Below are 22,406 nucleotides of genomic sequence, written 5' to 3'. Positions count from 1 at the left end.
AGCCAGGGTGTGCTTCCAGCCCACTAACAAGTCATCCCTCTCTCTGTGCAATAACAACCCTTGTCCTACGAATTATGTTGTTTTTTTAAAATAGCTTTTGACAAATGGGGTACGCACACACCATGGAATACTATGCAGTCATAAAAAGGAATGAGATCATGTCCTTTGCAGGGACATGGTGGAAGCCGGAAGCGGTTATCCTCAGCAAACGAACGCAGGAAGAGAAAACCAAATACTGCATGTTCTCACTTACAAGTGGGAACTGAACAATGAGAACACATGGACAAGGGATGGGGGGTTCTGTTGGGAGTTGGGATGGGGAAAGGGAGAGCATTAGGAAAACTAGTTTTTTAAAAAGTAGCTAATGCATGCTGGGCTTAGTATCTAGGTGGTGGGTTGACAGGTGCAGCGAACCATCATGGCACACGTTTACCTATGTAACAAACCTGCACAACCTGCACAGGTACCCCACAACTAAAAATTAAAATAAATAAATAAATAAATAAATAAATAAATGGCTTTTGACAACTGGTACTGCTCTTCACAATTAGTCCTGAGAGTCCCCAAACTCCAGCCAGCAGTGTCCCTAATTATTGGTGAATTATTGAACACCAGTAATTCACTCTGCTTTCCTGAGCTCAGTCTTTGAGGGCAGGAGATGGCAAAGGTCTAGGAAATGACTTAAGAATCCGGAAGAAGACCCAATCTGACCCCCTGCGAAGCCCCCACCAAGTCTATTGTGATCAAGGTCCTGCTCTCACCTCCTCCCTGGGACTGCTTAGCCGAGGGTCGTGGCGGCCGCCTGCTGCTGAGTAGAACAGAACCTTCCAGCCCTTTGACCCCACTCACCTGCTCTAAGAGGGAGCGGACTCTATTCTCCCTCCCTGCTTCCTGCGAGGTCACGTGCTCCCATTTCCACCCCTCTGGCTGCTGCCTCCTCGTTGTCTTTTCTTTAAAAGGAAAACAAAAAAAAGGCAACCTTAATGAGGTATAACTTAAACATCATAATATTCACCACTTTAAGTGAACAATTCAACAAATTTTAATGAATGTGTCATCAAAATCGCTCCAATTCGATGGTCCTCTTCCTCTGCCTTTGGACAAGTGCTGGTCTTCATGCCGCGCCGTCTGTGCCCGCGACGATACAGGTGTCCAGACCTTGCCGCTCAGTTCCAGGGACCTCAAATGTGGTATGTCGCAAATTCCACTCGTCAAACTGACTCCTCCTCTGCACTCCCTACCATAGTGGATGGCACCATCACCCACCCAGTGCCCAAGCAGACACCACTGAGTCATGGCCCACCATCCTTAACAGGTCTAGAGCCCATGCTCTGCTCTCGGGCCACGCTTGCCAAGGCCACCACCGTCACTCTGAGCTGGGTTCCCACAGCGCCGTCACCTGGTCTTCCTTCCTGCACTCCTAGCCACCCATCCCCATCTCCAGGTGGCCAGCAAAGGCATCTAAGACACATATGCCATCAGGCTGTGCCCTGCTTAACATCTTTTTTTTTGAGACAGGGTCTCACTCTGTTGCCGAGGCCAGAGTGCAGTGGTGCAATCACAGCTCACTGCAGCCTCGACCTTCTGGGCTCCAGCGATCCTCCCGCCTCAGCCTCCCAGGTAGCTAGGACCACAGGCATGCACCACCACCATGCCTGGCTAATTTTTGTATTTTTTGTAGAGACAGGGTTAGCCATGTTGCCCAGGCTGGTCTTGAACTCCTGGGCTCAAGTGATCCTCCCACCTCAGCCTCCCTAGTAGCTGAGACTACAGCTGTGTGCCACCAGGCCCAGCTAATTTTTTTTTTCTGTAGAGACAGGGTTTTCCCATGTTGCCTAGTCTGGTCTCAAACTCCTGGTCTCAAGTTATCCGCCTGTCTCAGCTTCCCAAAGGGCCGAGATTACAGGTGTGAGTCATTGCGCCCAGCCTTCGCCTCATTCAGCAGCTCCATTGCCTGGGGTAAGGTCCAGTCCCCATGCTGAGGCTCCATGAGGCTCTGCTGCCAGGTGTTTGGCTGAGGTCCCCTTGTCACCTTTGGAAATACAACAGTTGTGGGCGGCCCCAGTCTCTGTCCCAAGAACATCAGCCCAGACCCTTGGTCAGAAAAGACTCGGAACAGATTTAGAGGAGCCGCCAGTTCTCCTCTCTGCCTCACAGTATCCCACTGGGTCTGCCGAGTCTAATTCCAAATTGGATGAACCGACCACTGGTTTGCGCATCGACTAGTCCAAGCTTCAGGGACAAACAACACAGATTTCTGGGGCTGTCACCGCGCTGTGGCTCCCTTACCTCATCCACGCGGCGCCGGGACAAATCGACAGCCTAGCCTCCGCCTCTCACCGGTTGCATTAAGACAGAGAGAGAGCAGCTGGCTTTGCATCTCCAATGGGTTAAAAAAGAGAAGGCAATTCCATCTATTTACAAAATAGGATTACAGAATTGCAGAATCCTGCTGGGGCTTGGGGGGAAACTTTGAAAACACATTCATTTTGTTTCATCCTTATCAGAGCCACCTGGTCTCCCTTCCCCCACACCAGCCATGTTGATTACTCAGAGACCAAGGCATGAGCAGGAGCTCCTGGTACCCCAGCCTGCAAAGGTGTGGCTGGGGCTCCTTGGTGCTCCTCAGCCATTTAGACTCCTGGCTGGGAGGCTAACGTCCTCCGTCAAAAAAAGTGCCCCTCTGGAGAAACAGAGGCACCAGCAGCTTTCCCACCAGGGCAGGCCTGCCGAGACCTTGGCCCCTCCCCGAGACCTCCACAGAGCCCTGAACCTACAACGGAGGAGGAATTGATCTTCCTCGGAGACTCTGTCTATAGGAAAAAAGAAACAAGCCAAAGAAAAGCAAGGGCAAGGGAATCAAGTTATTGTGAACAGTGTTCGGGCTCCTGAAATAACAAACACGTTGGTTAAATTGCATTCTCACTGTGGAACGACTCATCTTGATGCAAAGCCTTTCTTCCCTGCACCAGAGGGGGAAAAAACATAGTAAACAGGAGGTGGGGGAAATCAATTCCTCATGCAGGTTGCTCATTGAATGAGGGAATCTCAACCCGACTCTGTCCTTTCCTGTCTTCTATTAACTTTGTCCATTTCCCACCTCCTGAGTTGCTGGCTTTGCATGATGAGGTGGGTCAAGGTTTGGGGAGGTGAGCCGGAGGAAGTTGATGGCCCCTTGGGCTGGGCCATGGCCTCTTAACTCTATTATGTTTCTGATGGGGGGCTTTGTCTTCAGATTGGCTGCAAGAAATCACAGAAAATGAGGGACCTCAGAGAGCATCTATTTCAACCACCTTATTTTACAGATTAGGAAAATAAATCTCGGCGAGTTTAAGGTCTCACTCAAGGTTGTTTAGCCATGAGTGGCAGAGGCAGCACATAAAGGAGCTAAATGAATGGAGAGTCCAGTGGGCAGGTACTGCCCGGGGGCAGAGGGAAGCACTTCTGCAGCTCCTTGGATTTTGTTGCCTGAGGTCAAATGAAGAACTCTTAAAGGGATAATGGCTCAGTAACTCAGGCGCTAAAGTAATGGAAGCGAGAGGGAAGATCACCTCCTGACTCTAAATCTCCGGGGGACAGGGGGCGGTGGGAAGGGGAGAGAATTGATGGGGGCCTCCTCCTGTGTCCCTGAACAAACACAGAGCACTTGCTAGAAAAGTGCTTAGGAACTAATCACACCTACGAGTGGGAGGGGTGCCCTTCAAATGGTAAATCTCCCCATTACCAAGGACGCTTCCTTTATTGTGGATGCACAGGCTCCTCAGAGCACCCAAGGCGCTTGGCATCTCCCTTGCTCCTGGTGAGACCGGAAGACAGGCTGGTCTCCAGCTCTGCAGAATGGAGCTGGGAGGAACTACAGCTGCCCCAGCCCTGGGAAGTCACCAGTACTTAGGGTTGCTAGGTTTAGCAGATGAAAATTCAGGATCGGCCAGGTGTGGTGGCTTACACCTGTAATGCCAGTACTTTGGGAGGCCAAGGCAGGTAGATCACCTGACTTCAGGAGTTCGAGACCAGCCTGGCCAACATGGTGAAACCCTGCCTCTACTAAAAATACAAAAATTAGCTGGGCGTGGTGGTAGGTGTTTGTAATCCCAGCTACTCCAGAGGCTGAGGCAGGAGAATCACTTGAACCCGGGAGGCAGAAGTTGCTGTGAGCCAAGATTGCGCCACTGCACTCCAGCCTGGGTGACAGAGCAAGACTCCATCTCAAAAAACAAAAAAAATAAAATAAGAAAAGAAAGGACAGGACGGCCAGGTAAATCTGAAAACCAGCTCTAACTGCGTAACTTTTGTAACGTTTTGGTGAGAGAAAGCTAAATAAGAACATTTAGGGTGTTCCGACAGGGTCAATATGGGTCAAAGGACAACATCTGTTAGCTCAGAAGAAATCTGTCAGCACAGAGCATATCATGTGCTGGCCGGGCGCGGCGGCTCATGCCTGTAATCCCGACACTTTGGGAGGCCAAGGTGGGAGAATTATTTGAGCCCAGTTCAAAATCAGCCTGGACAACGTAGGGATAGCCCTGTCTCTACAAAAATAAAAAAATGATCCATGCCTGATGGCACTACCTGTGGTCCGAGCTACTCAAGAAGCTGAGGTGAGAGGATTGCTTGTTGAAATCAAGGGTGCAGTGAGCTGTGATCACGCCACCGCATTCCAGCCTGGGAGACAGAGCAAGACCCTGTCTCAAAAAGCAAACAACAACAACAAAAAATGTGCATACCTCCCCTGGCCACCCTCCCCACTCCAAACCCCAAGCAAGTGCGTGGGAAGTGCCCCGCCCCACACACAGTAATCTGTCTGCTCCTCCTGGAGTGAACTCCATATAAATGCCAGCATGGCAGTCTGTGTGTGCTTCCCCACTGGGATAGGGGCCCAGAAAAGAAGGGCTCTCCAAAGTGGGCTGATAACCTTCTAGACTTGTTAGTCTTTTCATCCTAGGGGGCCTTCCTGGTGGAAGCAGGCTTCAAAGAAAGGAGATTTACATATACCACAGAGCTCCAGCATCTCCTACATTTAAAAGTCCGGGACACTCTCAAAGGACCAAATAAGTTGCACTGGAATAAAAGTGTCAAACAGGAAGGCGGGGTGGGTAGGGGGCGGGTAGAGCCATGGGGTTTGGACACTGTGGCTGGCAGGTCACTTCACCTTTCTGTTTTATAGTTACAGGATCTCGTTATGTTGCCCAGGCTGGTCTCAAATGCCTGGGCTCAAGCCATGCCCTGCTTTGGCCTCCCAAAGGGTGGGGATTCCAGTGGCCGGCTTGAAACTCTCTTTCTTATTTGTGGGATGAAGACTGCCCAGCCCACAGGTTGGTTTGAGGATCATGTAGGGTGATGGAAATAAAAATGCTTTTAAATAGCAAGCTGCCGTGGGGCGCAGTGGCTCACGCCTGTAATCCCAGCACTTTGGGAGGCCGAGGCAGGTGGATCACAAGGTCAGTAGATCGAGACCATCCTGGCTAACACAGTGAAACCCCACCTCTACTGAACAAAAATAGAAAAAAATTAGCCGGGCGAGGTGGCGGGCGCCTGTAGTCCCAGCTACTGGGACGCTGAAGCAGGAGAATGGCGTGAACCCGGGAGGCGGAGCTTGCAGCGAGCCGAGATTGCGCCACTGCACTCCAGCCTGGGTGACAGAGCGAGACTCTGTCTCAAAAAAAAAAAAAAAAAAAAAAATAGCAAGCTGCTACGGACTGGAATATAAGCTCCTAATAAAATTGGACATGACCTGACATCGAGCACCACACTAAACATTTCACGTGCTTTGTCTCGGAGCCGCTCAGTTAATCTCATCATCACATGCCTATGGGGCAAATCCATGACTTCTTCACTTCGCATCTGTGGAGCTCAGAGGTCTCATACTGCCTGGACCCACAGTCGGCAAATGAAAGACAGACCCTGGCCGGGCGAGGTGGCTCACGCCTGTAATCCCAGCCCTCTGGGAGGCCGAGGCGGGCAGATCACGAGGTCAGGAACCATCCTGGCTAACACAGTGAAACCCATCTCTACTAAAAATACAAAAAAATTAGCCGGGCGTGGTGGCGGGTGCCTCGGGAGGCTGAGGCAGGAGAATGGCGTGAACCCGGGAGGGGGAGCTTGCGGTGAGCTGAGACTGCGCCACTGCACTCCAGCTTGGGCAACAGAGTGAGACTCCGTCTCAAAAAAAAAAAAAAAGACAGACCCTGATTCCAAATCTGGTGTTCATTCATTCCTTTTTCAACAACGATTCAGCAAGCGTTTGCTGCCGTCAGCAGAGTTCAGGGTATCAGAGAGAACGCGGAGGATGGGAGACACCCACTCTTGCTCTCATAGAACTCACAGTCTATTGGAACCATAACCACAGGAGAAAGGATCCTTTTCCAAGCATTTACAAGGCACCAGGGACTGTGCCAGGTGCTTTGCATGATGTAGGAACTAATGTTATTCCCATTTTATCAATGAAGAAAACCGAAATTGAAAGAGACAAAATGATAAGCCTAGGGTCACACAGCTACATTGGAGCTTGGATTTGAACCCAGGTCCTGGACCCCAGAGGACTTGTTCTCCCTCACTGCTGTGCTAGATAAACAAAAAACTTTTATTATGATGATTTAAAGCTTAACCTTTACTCTCAGGTTAGGGTCCCCATATCTTACCATGTCAGGTTTTCAGAGTCTAAGTTTGTGAAATTTAGAAAGAAGAGGAGAATCTCTGGGTACAGAGGTGAAACAATGCTTTGTAGGAAGGATCTAACATTTTCTTTCAGGATGAGGGCAGGAGTGTGTATCTGAGGCTTTGGCTCAAAGACAAAGAGGTTCACCTCATGATCTACAACAATTCCACATTGTACCACTGCGTCCCGGCTCCCCGATCCCCTTGGAAGAACTTGTTCTTTCAGTCAGAGCGAACTCGCATGCTTATCTGTCAGAGGGAACTGCCATGCTCAGGGCTCAGCACCCCCAAGTTAAGGAGACAAGAGCAGCCATCTCCTGGCCCCCAAGCACCCAGACTCACACCCGTCTCTGCTGCGACTTCACTGAGGAAGGAAAAATCGTTCACAATGCCTGTACATTAAGAAGTGTATAATTATGCATAATAAAAAGATGCCGGCGCTTGTGTATATAAACACAGTTTTGACTGAGTGCCTTCTCCCAAACAGCCCTTCCGGCTCTCAACAGCAGCCGTGGAACATCTTACACATATGGTGGCCATCCAGGCCAGGAAGGGGGTTATATGGAAAGCTGGTGAGCCAGGAGTCAGGACATTTATAATCAGGGCATAATCTGTGACCTGCTACCCCAAGTTGAGCTGTCCTTCTCTCTGTCCCTCCTCTGCCCCAGGCTCAATTTGCCCCCAAAGACAATAATAGGGAATTCTGCCACGTGTCTCCAGGGAAGGGGAAGGAGAGCTGCTGAATGGCAGGAATATTTCCTGGTTTTGATTTGGGGGTCCTCCCATTTCTATCTGCACTGATTTCGGCACCTGTCACCTGCAAGGTGCTGAGTAGGCTAAGGAGGAAATCCCCCAGTGGATAAGCCACTTCCGACGGTGTAGCAGTTCAATAGGTGATCAAAGGCACCCCCAATTTCAGTCAAGCTCCCAGCCTTGGGTTCTCCAGCCTCAAGCTTTGCCTGGCCTGCCCATCAGGGTGTGCTCTTGCTGCCAGCTGCTCCTGACCAGAGCGGTGAGTCTTCAGGCTGGTGCTAACCCAGAATTTGTGCAGTGGCCCCCAGGTTCCTGGAGACCCCATGCTGCACCATGAAAGGACCTGCTCGCCACAGTAGCAGGCTCTGTTCCTAGCCTTCCCCACCATCACTGCCACCTCCCCACACAATCCACCACTTCTCTGCAAAGCTGGACAGCAGAGCAAAGCTGGTTCCAAACTGGGAAGCTGGGGAGCCAGTAGAGCTCGTCTCCTGCACGTCCTCCTTGGGCCGTCACTAGCAGGCCTCTCTCAGGCAGGCATGTCGCCCAGCTACGCTGTCACTCTATTTGGGGTGGGGGACAGTGAGGAGGAAATGAATGGAGGGGACAGTGCTTGGCCTCCTCAACCTGCATCATATGTAGTGTCCTCTCCACACGCCAGACAAACTGGAGATGCTGGTCCCAGTTAGGTTCTGCTGAAAGCAGAGCCTGAAGCGAAGACTTGGATGCAAGTGGTTTATTTGGGAGATGGCCCCAGGAAGCAGGAGTGAGGGGCAGGGAGAGTGAGACTCGGAAGGGAGAAAAGTAAGGAGGGGTGAGTTCTTGGGCTTGTCACTACTGCGGACAATGGGACTCAACCCCACTGGGGCCCCTCTGCAAAGCCAGGCATGGGGTGCCCTGTCATGGTTCCTCTGGAAGACCGCAGACTAAGGCATTTTCCCTCTGCCCATCGGCTGAGGTTTGATTCTCCTGCTTTTCCACTTGCACCTGCAGTGACACTCCTTTCTGCTTTGGCGACAGCCCCAGGCAGAGACTCAGGGTACACTTGAGGTTGGGGGGTGGTTTCAGCATACACGGACTGCCCCCCACAGCTATGGACAAATCAGAAGGGGCGAGGCATACAGACTCAGAGCATGGATGGGTGAGCAAATGAAGGAGTGAAAGAGTAACTTTAAGACAGTTTCAGGGAGTGGACCTTGGAGTGCAAAAGCGGCCTCTTCTCTGCCTGAGGATCACCTCTGTGTGAACCTCAGCTTTGTCTCTGAGAAGGGGATGATGCAAAGCCACAGGCGGAGCATCACAGCCAGGACAGCAGGGATGTGCTAAGAGGGCACGAGGCTCTGGGAGCAGGAGAAATGGCTCAGGCGGGAGCTGCAACTGTCTGGCACCGTGCTAAGGAGTTAGGACTGTATTTTCTTCCCATCACAGGCACGTGGGGACATCCTCCTATGAGCAAAGCCAGGAGATTTACAGTCTGTGGCTTGGGTGAGGCAGGCTGCAGGTCAGGGGCAACCCCTGCCAAGGAGCGGTAACGCCCACATCCCCTCCACTCCCTCCACCCACACCTGCCCCTTGCTGTGCAGACACGCCCTCATGCTGGCCGTGGCAATGAGACTGAGAAGTGAGTCCCTGGGAGTCAGCAAAGGTTTCTCAGGAAAATATGAAAATGATGCGATTTTAGAAAAATCAGACAGCTAACAAGAGAGTGTCTGGGAGAAGGGAAGCGAGTCAGTGTTTCTCAGCTAGGATGGCACCAAAGTCCCAGGCACTTGAAAGGTGTTGGGCATTTTTCCTTTTTGCTATGACCGGGGAGGGCACTCCTGAATCAAGTGGCCATGAGAAAGGCATCCTGCGAGGCGCACGACAGTCCCCCAGCAGCAAGGAGCAGCCCACTCAGTCCAGGGGCATCACCTCTGGCCCCACAGTTGGTAAATGAAAGACAGACCCTGATTCCAAACCCAGTGTTCATTCATTCCTTTTTCAACAACGATTCAGCAAGTGTCTGCTGCCGTCAGTAGAGTTCAGGGTACCAGAGAGGAAGCAGGGGATGGGAGACACCCACTCTTGCTCTCATAGAATTCACAGCCTATTGCAACCATAACCACAGGAGAAAGGATCATTTTCCAAGCATTTACAAGGCACCAGGCCCCTGGCTCCTGGAAAAGTCACCAGTCTTCCGGGGACCCCTGTTACTCTCCTCATGACCCAAATGTCACAGCTCCCCCATTGAACACCCCTGAAAGAACACTTAGAAACAGCCCAGGGGAACGATACAGGGGGGTTGCTGGACTTCCCATTCAGCTAGGAAGAGGAGTGGGAGGCAGGTAACTGAGAAAGGAAGGCAAAGCTTCTAAGCTGCGTGCCCAGCCGGCTGAGTGTTTAGGGATACGATAGAGGACAGCAGCTGGGAGGTACCTGAAATGGGGTTAGAGGGAGACAGTCTTGATGTGCAGTTGTCACAGGAAACCGTGAAGGAGCTGGTGTGAGCACTGCTGAGCCGGGCCAGGTCTCTACAGAGGCAGAAATGAGAGGTGAGCAAACAGAACCGACCACTCCTTTTGGGGCCCCTCTGCAACGTGGTCACTGCAGCTCGGGCGGCACTGGACAGGTGGGCACCACAGAGCAAGGGGGCTGGCAGAGAAGGGTGGGACTCCCTTGCAATTCTGACATCTCCCTTCAGCAATCCATCCAGAGAGACGTTTTTATGTAAGCAGTAGCCAGAGAGGGATTGGAGATGCTAATTCCATTTCATTAGATCCCAGCAGCTTTCGATTACAGCAGGCCGGAGGGAGGAAACAGAGCTGATGTGTTTTTAAAAGCCGCAGTTTTGCGCTGTTTTTAATTTAATGCTGCTGGTAAAAAGATGCCGCCTTGGAGTCGCTAATGATTCGTGTGAATTATTTTGGTTGATTTACACACCCCTTCGACTTTAAATAACAAGGGAGGAAGGAGAGCTGGGTCCCCCCTGGAGCTGCGAGTCTGCAGCTGAAAGAGGATGCTGCCTACTTGAGGGTTTCTTTTTTCTTTTTTTTTTTTTCAATCGTTTCCTCCATGTGGGGCTGGGCCCTGGGCATTTATAAACAGGGCACAAACTTGGGACACCAGACACCGTTACCCTTGGACCACTGCCCTCCAAGCCATGTCTTGCCTACCAACCTTTGCCAAAAAAAGCCAGTGGTTAGTGTATTAGAGTCAGTAAAATGTGTCAGGCTTAGGACGAAGCTCTTAGATGCACAAACTCTGATGCTCACATTCATGCTGAGAATTAGTGTGACTTTTCCTGTGTCCCTGAGGAAGAAAACAAAGCTCTGAGAGGTTAAGGAGCTTGCTCAAGGTTGCCTTGCTAGGAAGGGGCAGAGACAGCATCCAGACTCATGCACAGCAGGGCCCTTGGGGTTTGGTTCAGTATTGCACCTGCAGGCCTGCAGGAAATGAAAGAGCAAGGGACCCAGATTTGTCTGAATCCAGAGTCAGAACCCTTCCCATTTTTCCAGAGGTCCAGTGGTCTCCAAAGGGACTGGGCTGACCAGAAAGGCCAAGACCAAAGGCTGAAGGGAGTAGAACCCTCCCTTCCAGACCCCCAGCATCCGATAGGCATCTGAGCAGCAGTTTCACCCAGGGCCCCCAAGCAGGGGTTTGATCACGTGCCTGTCTGCCAGGAAAACAGTTTGAGGGTTGGAACAAGTGTCCAATAGGAGCCTTCATTTATCTTGATTCCCATGTCATCTCCATCAGGGGGAAACCTCTCCTGTCTGCCGGTGCTCCTCTCCTTCTTCCCTTCAAAATAAAATTAGAGGCAGCTGGTAAGAGCATTAAGTCCTTTCCAAATTTCCCTTTCTCATCCGTCATGTCCAGGCCCGAGCTTTGAGGCTGCACTGGGGAGTGAGGGTCTCTCTGCTGGGAGCAGCAAAAGGCAGACAGGGGGCTGGCAGGGAGGGAGGAACCCAGCTCAGGCAACTAGGGAAAGGCCTGGCCTCTCCATCACCAGGCGGTCAGAGCAGCTGCATCTGTAATTCAGGCCAGCGGGAGGCTTTGGGGCTGGCTGGGCCAAGGCAATCAGGAAAACCACCAGAATCAGGAGGAGAGAAATAGAGGCCCCCGGAAGGCTTGTGACTTTCCCATCAGGGAGGAGCAATCAGTGTATATGCAAAGTGCTGCAGATTGACATCACAGGCATTTCATCCGGGGACTCAAGCCGGGAGAAACAGGTTACAAAGGTGGAAGTCCCAGGTTCAAATCCCAGCTCTGCTACTTACTAGTTCTGTGGTCTCAGGCAAGTTATTGGGCTCCCTTCAACCTCCATTTGCTGATGAAAAATGAACCCAGCAGGAAGCAGATGGCACCCGCCAACAGGCTGAGCAGAAGGCCTTAGCCAAGGGACCAGGAGCGGCGACATAACCTGCAGATCTGGAGCAAAGTGAAATGTGGGCCCCAGGGTTAAAATGTGTTAAGAATTTCCAGATGATGACAGCAGAGCATCGGACCAGGCATGGGCCCTTCTAAGCGCTGGGCCCAAGATGATGTCATGGGTCACAGGTCCACAAAGCTGGCCCTGGAAGGGGCTTTTTACCAAGACGTGGGCACGGTTTAGGAAAACCTCTCCTTGTGTGACAAGTGAGTGACCTGGAGAAAGCATATCTGTCCCTTTGCTGTGGAAGGCCTCAGAATGGGAACAGAGCTTTGACAGGGGTCGGAGGACTGGGGACATTCCCGCTCTCTCTCTGTGACCTGAATCGAGAGGCTAGTGATGCGGTCCATGGAGCTCTGCCTCCCAGTGCGGAGCAGCGGGGGAAGGGCTGAGGATGGCTATGGGGATGAGCAGCTCTCTGCCTCGCTAGGAGGACCTCATGAATGTTTGTGCAAAAAGGCGTCTAGCACAAGGAGGCCCTTATGAGAGCTATTCGGCTTCCTTCTGGGGCACTGATGACTTCCCCCACTCTGTTCTTGTTCCTCTGCTCTATCTTGCTTCCTCTCTTGAGGGTGGACCCACTGGGAGATGTCTTACGCTCCCTGTGGCATCTCCCAGCTGAGAACACAGCCAGTGCCTAGGTAATGGAAGTCATTGAGTGAATCTGGTTGTGAGTGGGAGACACCGGCTCAAGCTCTTTCACAGTGAATCTGGTGCTGCCCTGGAATCTGCATTCCCTGGTGAACAAGGACAAAGAGGGAGACATCGAGCAGGCCAGTGCCCACCAAGCTCCGGGTCTCGTCTGTCAGGTGGAAACTGAGCCCTGCCGGACACAGCAGCCATACCCCGAGAGGTAAAGAAAGGGACTAGGATCGAAGTGGGAGAACTAAAGGCAGAGCTGAAGGGGCTCCAGGTGGAGGGTGAGGCTAGTAAAAAACTGGGGTGTTCCGGAAGCCAGATGTGGTCTGACTCCCTCCTGCAACCCCTCAGGGGGAGCCCCTGTGAGGGGCACAAACACTCAGCTCTGGAAAGCATGCAGTCACACCGCCAACATGTTAGCAGAGTGCCATCTGCCTGGGAACAGCCGCCTCTGTGCAGAAAGCTTGCCATGCCTCCTGGTGATGCCAGCTGCAGGCTATGTGCTGGGGCAGCTGGCACCACCCTTGAACCTGCTCTCCCCTTCCAAGGAAGACAGAGACCCTGCTAAGGTGAAAGTATGAAACCAAGCACAGGGCTCCCAGATCAGAGGTGTGGCTCAGTAACGCTCTAAAATTGGGTGCAACTTTGGAAGACCCAGCATCCTCTCTGCTGGTCAGGCAAGGTCACACCGCCAGGGGCTCAGCTCCCCAGATGCCCTCATGCGGTGCTGAGCCCTGAGCTGGGGGGCACTTTACTTCTCCACATATCCAAGCTCTGCCTCTCCACAATCATGGTTTGAGTCCTTAAGAAGCAGTTCCTGAGTGGATTTGAGCACAAATCGTTTATTTGAGAGGTACTGGCTATGGGGGGAGCCCCAGCGGGAGAGCAGGCAAATGACCCAGAGAAGGGAAGGCAGCCAGGGAAGCAGTGTTCTAAGTCCACTGCCAAAGCAGGTACTAGGGCTGCATCCTGTGGGGAAACTGAGAAACAACACAAAACACAGGATCTGGAACCATCCACTCCCAAACCTACGTAAAGGGTAAGCTGAGATGTTTATATGTCAACTCATGATGATCTTCAGCAGAGGGCTGCTTCTGGGGGATGTTCATTCTAGGCTTTTCTAGGGTCTCCTAATGCAGGGGTTGGGGGTCTCGAGGCCCTGAGAGGCCAAAGCTGGCAGTTGAAAGTTAGCCCAACCGTGCAAAAAGGGATACAGTCATAACACTTACAGTGTCCGCTTCACCCTCTGAGCTCCAACATGTGTTCATAGCACCCCAAAAGTATTTGTTAAGCACTTCCAGTTTGTACCAAGTTTAGAAGAAGATACAAAGAAGACTCGGTTATCTCTGAGCCTAATGGTCAGAGAGGCACAAGGCAAAGAAAGCCATTGCCGTGCAACCTCACAGCAAAGGCAAGCCAACATCAGAGCACAGAAGAGGGAGTGGGGAAGTGGAGAAAGCTTCCATGAAAAGAGAAACCTTTGCTCCTGATGGCTTTTAATATCACCTATATGTTAATAACTGTCAAATTTGTATATCAGTCTGAACTGCTTCCCTGAATTTCAGACTTGTAGACCTGACTGCCTACTTCCTTCTGCTTGTATGTTTCATGCGGATCTGTATTTGTTATCTATTGCTAGCTAACAAATGATCCCAAAACTTAGCAGCTTAAAACAACTGACATTTATGATCTCACATGGTTTCTGAGGGTCAAGGTTCCAGGAGAGGCTCAGCAGGGTGGTTCTGGTCTGGAGTCTCTCATGAGGCTGCAGTTGAGATGTTGACCAGGGCTGCAGTCATCTGAAGGCTGGACTGGGGCTGGAGGATCTGCTTCCAAGATGATGCATTCACATGGCTGCTGGCTGAAGACTTCAGGTTCTTCCCACACACCCACTCCATAGGGCTGCTGATCATATGACAGCTGGCTTTCCTCAGAGCAAATAACCCAAGAAAGAAAGGGAGACAGAGAATGAGACAGGCAGGGGGTACAGTCTTTTACAACCTAATCTAAACACTGGCATAACATCACTTCTGTCACATTTTATTGCTCACACTGACCAACCCTGGTACAGTGTGGAAGGGAATACCAAGAGGTGTGAACACCAAGAGGTGGGGCCTGGCCAGTTGCAGTGGCTCACGCCTGTAATCCCAACACTTTGGGAAGCAGAGGTGGACAGATCACTTGAGCCCAGGAGTTTGAGACCAGCCTGGGCAACATGGTGAGACTGCATCTCTACAAAAAATATTTTTAAAAATTTATCTGGATATGATGGTGCATGCCTATAGTCCCAGCTACTCAGGAGGCTAAGGAGGAGGATCACTTAAGCCCAACAGGTTAAGGTTGCAGTGAGCCATGATCACACCACTGCACCGCAGCCTGAGTGATGGAGCGAGACTCTGTCTCAAAAAAAAAAAAAAAAAGGGTTATGGTCATTGGGGTCATCCTGAAGACTGGTGACCACAGGATCTTAAACTTAACACGCCCAAGATGGAACTCCCGAAGTTTCTTCCTTCGTACACAAAGCCGGCTTCACTGTCTTCCTCATCTCAGTGAGAAATGGCAAATCCATCTTTTCAGTTGCTCAAGCCAAACCCTTGGAGACATCCTTAACTCCTCTCCTTCCGTTCACATACATCCAATCCTTCAGCAAATCCTGGTAGCTCTACCCTTAAAATATGTTGGAATTCTGACCATTTTCCACCACCCCCATTGCTACCATCCTGGTTTAAGGCACCTGGTTTATCATCTCTCACCTGGATTATTGCAATGGCCTCCCAAGCGGTCTCCCTGCTTCCATCTTGGAGCCCCATGCAGTCATAGCGATCCTGTTAAAATGCATTACTCCTCTGCTTGAAACCTTGCCATGAGGGCAAAAAGTTCTTACAGGGCCCTTCACCATCTGACCACACCACCACCATCCTAATCTCACATCCTATGACTGCCCATCCTAATCTCACATCCTATGACATCCTAATCTCACGCTCCATCTGGCCACCTTGGATATTCCTGGCACACTCCAAGCACACCCCTGCCTCTGGGCCTTTGTACTTGCTGTTCCCTCTGTCCAGAAAGCGGTTCCCCCAGGCATCCACTTGGCTGGCTCCTCATTGCCTTCAAGTCTTTATGCAGCGCCTCCTGCTTGGAAGGCCTTCCCCTGGCCACCTATTTATCAACTTTCTATTCCCTTCCCTGCCTTTGTTTTTCTTCTTAGCATTTTTCGCCACCTCCAAATCATCTATTTTATTTATCTTTCTTACTTGTCTGTCTCCCCCACAGAACGTAAGCTCCGTGAGGATCCCTGTCTGTTTTTTCACTACTCTATTCATAGCATCTAGAATTGTGGCTGACTCATTCAGGATGCTAAAAAACATTTGTTGAATCACCAGAAGGAGGGAACATGAAGAAAGGTATTTCAGTTATCTACCACTTCAGACCTATCCACCTTAACTGGGATGCTTAAAACAACAATCACGTATTTGGCTCCTGAATCTGCAATTTGGGCAGAACCTGGGAAGACAGCTCATCTCTGCTCACATGACATGGACTGGGGCAGCTCAAAGTCAGAGGTGACCCAACCGTGGGGGCTGGAGTCATCTCAAAGCCATCATTGCTCTCTGGTGGTTGTCACTGGCTGTCCCCTGTGACATCAGCTGGGGTCATCAGCCAGAACCCTACGCTGGCCTCTTCATGGGCTGTTGGCTTCCTCACAATATGGTGAGTTCTAAGAGCACTGCCCCAAAAGGCAAGTAGGGCAAGCTTCCCATTTCTGAAGGCCTTGTCCCAGAAACAAATGCAGTGTCATTTCCACCATTTCCTACCGATGAAGGGGTCATAGAGCCTGGATTCCGGGGGAAGAGACATAGACTCCACCTTCCAATGGAGAAGCAACAAATAATTATAGGCCCATGTTTTCAAGACCACCACATAAAGTAAGAGAAAGAAAACCTTTCCCAGGCCCCTTCCTTGTGCCGAGCTCAGCATAGGATGTTTGCAATCATCAACACACAGGGAACGACTTGCCCGCGTGCTGTATCAGAGAATGCGGCAAGCATCTGGTGTGCTTCTGTCCTGGCCCATGAACCCAGCGCTCACTAGGAACTCTAACTTCTTTCCTCTAAATCACACTGCCTTTCAGAGATCATCTAGCTTTCTCGTTGTAATATTCCAGGAGGATAACACACTATTCCCCAGAGAAGGTATTCAGTATCAGGCCAGAGTGTGCTGAGACAGTCCCAGAGGGATAAGTTACAGACTAACCCAAATGACTTTTTTTGAAGGCAGTGCCGTATCTCCAGCCCAAAGAAAAAGCTAGATCAGGATTTCATTTTATCTTTTTTTTCCTCTTTTTCTTTTTTTTAGACAGAGTCTCACTCTGTCACCCAGGCTGGAGTGCAGTGGCACAATCTCAGCTCACTGCAGCCTCTGCCTCCTGGGTTCAAGCAATCCTCCAACCTCAGCCTCCCAAGTAGCTGGGATTACAGGCACCCACCACCATGCCCGGCTAACTTTTGTATTTTTAGTAGAGATGGGGTTTCACCATATTGGTCAGGCTGGTCTCAAACTCCTGACCTCAGGTGATCCACCCACCTCGGCCTCCCAAAGTGCTGGGTTTACAGGCGTGAGCCGCCGTGCCCGGCAGGTCAGGATTTTTTCACTGGGGTTCTGTCGACATTCTGGGTCAAATCATTCTGTGTTTAGGGGCTGTCCTGTATGCATTATAGGATGCTTAGTGACACCCCCAGCCTCCACTCTCTAGATGCCAGTAGCAAGCCCCTCAATCTTTCTGCAGCTATGACAGCTAAAATGTCTCCAGACATCAGTCACCTTCACCTTGGGGGCAAAATAACCCCCAGATGAAAACTACTGGGTTAGAATGATGCTTAAAGTATTATTTGCAGTATTTTCTCAGTTCTGGATCTGTTTGAAGTTTTCTCCCCCGGCTCACTTGTAGCTCCTGATCCCTTTCATCTTCTAGACACCGTGAACCATGTACTTGACCATGTGGCCCACTTCACCGTGATTATTGGAAAACTTCGAATCAAAGTTGTTTCCGGGTATATTCCACAGGGACGTGCCTCTTTAGTCTTATGTCGGCTCCATTTTACATTTCTTCTTTGACCAAACTCTTCATTTATGCCAGTCTTCTTATATTTTATGCATTCTTTTCATCTGTCCTAAATCTTTTCTAGAAGAAAGGAGAGTACAAAGAGCTAAATAAATAACTGCAGTCAGGGTAAATATTCATGGAGATGACGTCACAGAGAGGCAGACACCTGCCTGGAGGGAAATAGGACAAACGGAGCATGAGGGCTTGGCGAGAAGGCAAAACCAGGCAGGTGGGAGCCAGATGATGTGTCTGGGCAGTGTGGGTCACCCAGAGGGGTCACCTTCCAGAGGGGAAGATTAGAGAGAAGATGGACAGAGGCTGGGGTGTCAAAACCCTTCCCCCAGGAAAGGATCTTGTTTTGTTGTATTTTCTGTTCACAGGAAAGTCGGGGAAGGGGTTGTTTGTTCACTCGTTATTTTTGTTTTAGAGACAAGAGTCTTGCTCTGTCTCCCAGGTTGGAGTTCAATGGCATGATCACGGCTCACGGTAGCCTCAACATCCCAGACTCAAGCAATCCTCCCACCTCAGCCTCCCGAGCACAGCTGGGACTACAGGCATTTGCCACCACATCTGGCTTTTTTTTTTTTTTTTTTTTTTTTGTAGAGACTGGGTCTCACCATCCTCCTGCCTCAACCTCCCAAAGTGCTGGGATTACAAAGGTGTTTGCCACCATGCCGGGCCAGGAAGGTGTTTTAATCAATAGCGCTTGCCGACAATCAGACCCCACCTGCCACGTGAATAAGTCACCTTGGAAATGAATCTTCCAGCCCCACTTCAGCTTCCTAAAGTGACACTGCGTGGAGCAGAAATGGGCTGTCCCTACCACACCTACCCAAACTGCAGATTCTTGAGCAAAATAAATGCTTATTGTTTTTAGACACAACATTTTAAATTGGCTTGTTGCACAGCAATAGATGACTGGATCATCTTTAAATAACTGTCAATCAACCCCTCCCAGACTCAGTTTCCTTATCTGAATTGTGAGCCTTCAAGGGTCCATGGAGTGCCTGGCATGGGGAAGGGCCTCCTCTGCCATCAGGTATTGGATATGACTGCAAAGGCAGGCAGGTACTAAGCCAAAACACAGCCGTGCCTCCAGTACAGCTGACGGACAACACAGATGTGCAACTGAAAGACAGTGGAATAAGCAGGCATTCACTCAGAAATGAGGGCTGGAGCTCCTACCGTGTGCCCAGGGAAGGAGTAGAAGGAAGTACAGAACTGTGGGAAGCAGACAGCAGGGAAATCCCACACTGCTCAGTCCTGGCCCCTTTCCTCCCTCTCTTCTCTCTCCCTGGGGTTCTCATCTCTGCCAGCCACATCTTAATTTTTGTGTATGTCCCAAGATAGTCTTTCCTATGAGTCCCCCACCTGTATATTCAACATCACCTCCTGGGTGCATCGAAGACCCTCATCCTCAACAAGTCCAGATCTACCCCCACCTCCCAACATCAAGTTGATCTTCTTCTGCTCTCCCCAGGTCAGACAGTAGCTTTGTCCAGGGCCACAAGTTATCAGCTGACCACCCTGCCTCTTCCTCCTCGCCCTCCTCCCCATATCCTAAATGTCACTGAGTCCTGATGGGTTTGCTTCCTAAATACCATTCAAACTGGTCCACTGCTCTCCATCTCACAGCCGTCCCCCACCGCCATCTCCTGCATAGCCATCGCAATGGCCTCCTTAATAGCCTCCCCCACCTCCATTGCCTCTCCCTTCTCACCTGCCCACACAGCAAGAGCAAGCTTTGTAAAATACCAAATCATCTCTCTGCTTAAAACTTTCCACTGATTTCCTGGTGCCGTTAGGTTAAAGGCCCATGTCCTGTCACTATCTACAGTGGGTCCTGCAAGGCCTGGCCCCTGTGGAACCCACCCACTCCACCTCCTCTGTAACCACCTCCCACTCCCTGCACTGCTGTCTGTGTTTCAGCCACATGGAGCACAGAGCTCGCCAAACTCTCTGTGCTCCGTCCTGCCACAGGGCCTTTGCACATACTGTTCCCTCAGCCTAATATGTACTTGACTTACCCCCTTCCAACATACACCTTTCCTTTTTTTTGAGACAGGGTCTTGTTCTGTTGCCCAGGCTGGAGTGCAGTGGCACAATCTGGGTTCACTGCAACCTCAACTTCCTGGGCTCAAACAATCCTGCCTCCCAAGTAGCTAGGACCACAGGCTCACACCACCACATCCAGCTAACCAACACATACCTTTTCTGTTTTTTTTTTTTTTTTTTTTTTTTTTGAGATGGAGTCTTGTTCTGTTTCCCAGGCTGGAGTTCAGTGGCACAATCTTGGCTCATGCAACCTCCGCTTCCGAGGTTCAAGCAATTCTCGTGTCTCAGCCTCCCAAGTAGTTGGGATTACAGATGTCTCCCACAATGCCTGGCTAATTTTTGCATTTTTAGTAGAGATGGGGTTTCACCATGTTGACCAGGCTGGTTGCAAACTCCTGACCTCAAGTGATCCACCCGTCTCGGCCTCCAACACTTTGAAGAGGCCTTTCCTGCTCTCTCTGACCAAACCAACCCCACTGGTACCAAATGATAACCCTCTTTCCTGGCATTAATCTCCATTTAATTTTACATTCCTTTGTGTGATTCTTTGATGAATGTCTTCCTTTTATGCTAAATTTAAGCTCCTGAAGATTATGACTGTTTTTTTGGTACTGTTATAACCCAAAAAGCTAGCTCAGTGCCCTGGCCAATAGTAAGCACTCAATAAATATTTGTAGGCTGAGGCATGGCTCACTCCTATAATCCCAACACTTTGGGAGGCTGAGGTAGGAGGATCACTTGAGTCCAGGGGTTAGAGGCCAGCCTGGGCAACATAGCAAGACCCTGTCTCTACCAGAAAAATTTTTTTAATTAACTTGGTGTGGTGGTGCATGCCTGTAGTCCCAGCTACTCAGGAGGCTAAGGCAGGAGGATTGCTTGAGCACAGGAGTTTGAGGCTGCAGTGAGCTATGATTGTGCCACTGTCCTCCAGCCTGAGCAACAAGGTGAGACACTGTCTCAAAAAATAAATAAATAAATAAATATTTTTAAAATAAATATTTAAAAAATAAAATTTAAAATTCAATGTTTTAGAAAGGGCAAAAAAAATTGTAGGGGAGATGCTGAGAGGTGAGATCATTAGTACTCTGTAGAAAACCTGGGCAGCACTTTATGAGGTGGGTAGGACTTGAGGTGACCTTAGAGGAGGAGGAGATTTTTGTGATGATGGAGGCATTTGGAAAGTATTGTGTGTGTGTGTGTGTGTGTGTGTGTGTGTGTTGGATAACAGGAGGATATGGGCCAGGCTAGCAGAGGGGCAGGTTGGGAAAAGGTGGGACACCAGGTAAGCCAGCAGGAGTAGATGACCAAGGGTCTTGAAGGCAGGTGGAGGAGTCGGCATGTGACAAGCATGGGAGATTTCAGAGAAGAGTGGTAATCCCAGGCAGGCACTCAGCAGGGCAGCGAGTAGCAAAGCCTCGCAGCAGAGCAGGAGGGACCCAGGACTGTGGACGGCTGGAGGCAGAGAGGAGGCTGGTCAGCATCCAGGCATGCACCACCAAGGACCTGGAGGGAGGGCACAGAGGACAGAGAGGGCAAGGTGGATAAGGAGGCATTCAGGAGAACGCCATCCCCCAGCTGGGTGACTGCTGTCTGCAAAGGACCATACAGGAAGGTCCCCCTCCACACTGGAGTGTCAAGAACTGGTCTGTCAGACAGAAGGCAAAAGACACCAGTGCCATTTCCCCAGCTCCGACACTGCCTGGCTCCATGCTCTGCTCTGTGCCCCCTTCCAGCTGAGTGGATCAATACCAGCCATCAGGGCTGAGCCAAGAGACGGAGGACAAGGTTAGCTGTCTGTAGGGAACGCATGGAACACCCAGAGCAGGCCTGCCTGGGTGACTTATTGCTTATTAATAATATAAATATGTAAATGTTACGAGGGCCATATTGATCCCAACATATGAGCCATCCATCATGAGAGTGCAGAACGGGGTGTTATAAATATCAAATAATAAGTCTGCAGCCCAAGACTTATCAATATAGGTGGGCTAAGGCTGGGACAGTCCCCAAGGCAATTTTATAATGAGAGCAACTCCAGCAACCTCCCGCCGCCACCCCCGCCACAGTGTGTGTGGTCTGTGAAGGGGAGGGGGAGACAGAGGACCCCTCAAATGGAAAGGAAATATTCATATGCAGGGATTCTAGAGAGAGAGCCTCCCCTTTTCTCCTTTACCATGGCAGGAAAAGCTATCTTCAGAGCTTCCAATATCTCCAACCTGGTGTAGAGAGGGTTCTCATCCCCACGTATCCTGAGGCAAAATAGCCTAAGGTTTAGCATGTGGGTGTGAAGTCAGGGAGACCTGGGCATGGAATCCTGCCCTGCCCACTGTTCACCAGCCTCGTAAACTTCACAAGTTTAACTGCTTGGAGCATTGGTTTACTCATCTGTAAAATGGGAATGTTGACAGCAATCGGCAAGGTTGTAAATATTAAATGGGACAATGTCTATAACCACCAGTGTCCGTGGTAGGTATGACTACTATGGCAGAGTGGCCAGGGGCTCCTGTGCCGTGAGACCAGGGACTGTATTAGCCCGTTCTCACACTGCTATGAAGAAATACCCAAGACTGGGTGATTTATAAAGAAAAGAGGTTTAATTGATTCACAGTTCTGCATGACTGGGGAGGTCTCAGGAAACTTATAATCATGACAGAAGGCACCTCTTCACAGGGTGGCCGGAGAGAGAACAAGTGCCAGCACGGGAAACGCCAGACACTTATAAAACCATCAGATCTCGTGAGGACTCACTCACTCTCACCAGAACACCATGCGGGAAACCGCCAGCATGAT

The 22,406-nt window shown here is 50.5% G+C and overlaps 2 long non-coding RNA genes across 2 annotated transcripts in view; both read right to left on the bottom strand.

Annotated features, from left to right (window-relative positions):
• Nucleotides 1-10,012, bottom strand: part of LOC140708775 (uncharacterized) — a 52,346-nt gene extending 42,334 nt beyond the window's left edge. The window contains exons 1-2 of the long non-coding RNA XR_012088977.1: nucleotides 9,823-10,012; nucleotides 850-950 (exon numbers count right to left, since the gene is read on the bottom strand). This is a non-coding gene — a long non-coding RNA (uncharacterized lncRNA). The remainder of the gene's footprint in view (nucleotides 1-849; nucleotides 951-9,822) is intronic.
• Nucleotides 10,013-11,547: 1,535 nt separating this feature from the next.
• Nucleotides 11,548-22,406, bottom strand: part of LOC140708774 (uncharacterized) — a 37,414-nt gene continuing 26,555 nt past the window's right edge. The window contains exons 4-5 of the long non-coding RNA XR_012088976.1: nucleotides 14,150-17,639; nucleotides 11,548-11,814 (exon numbers count right to left, since the gene is read on the bottom strand). This is a non-coding gene — a long non-coding RNA (uncharacterized lncRNA). The remainder of the gene's footprint in view (nucleotides 11,815-14,149; nucleotides 17,640-22,406) is intronic.

The sequence above is a fragment of the Chlorocebus sabaeus genome, chromosome 16, assembly GCF_047675955.1.
Source record: "Chlorocebus sabaeus isolate Y175 chromosome 16, mChlSab1.0.hap1, whole genome shotgun sequence".
In the NCBI taxonomy this organism is placed as follows: Eukaryota; Metazoa; Chordata; class Mammalia; order Primates; family Cercopithecidae; genus Chlorocebus; species Chlorocebus sabaeus.
This window is presented reverse-complemented; position numbering and strand designations above follow the sequence as displayed.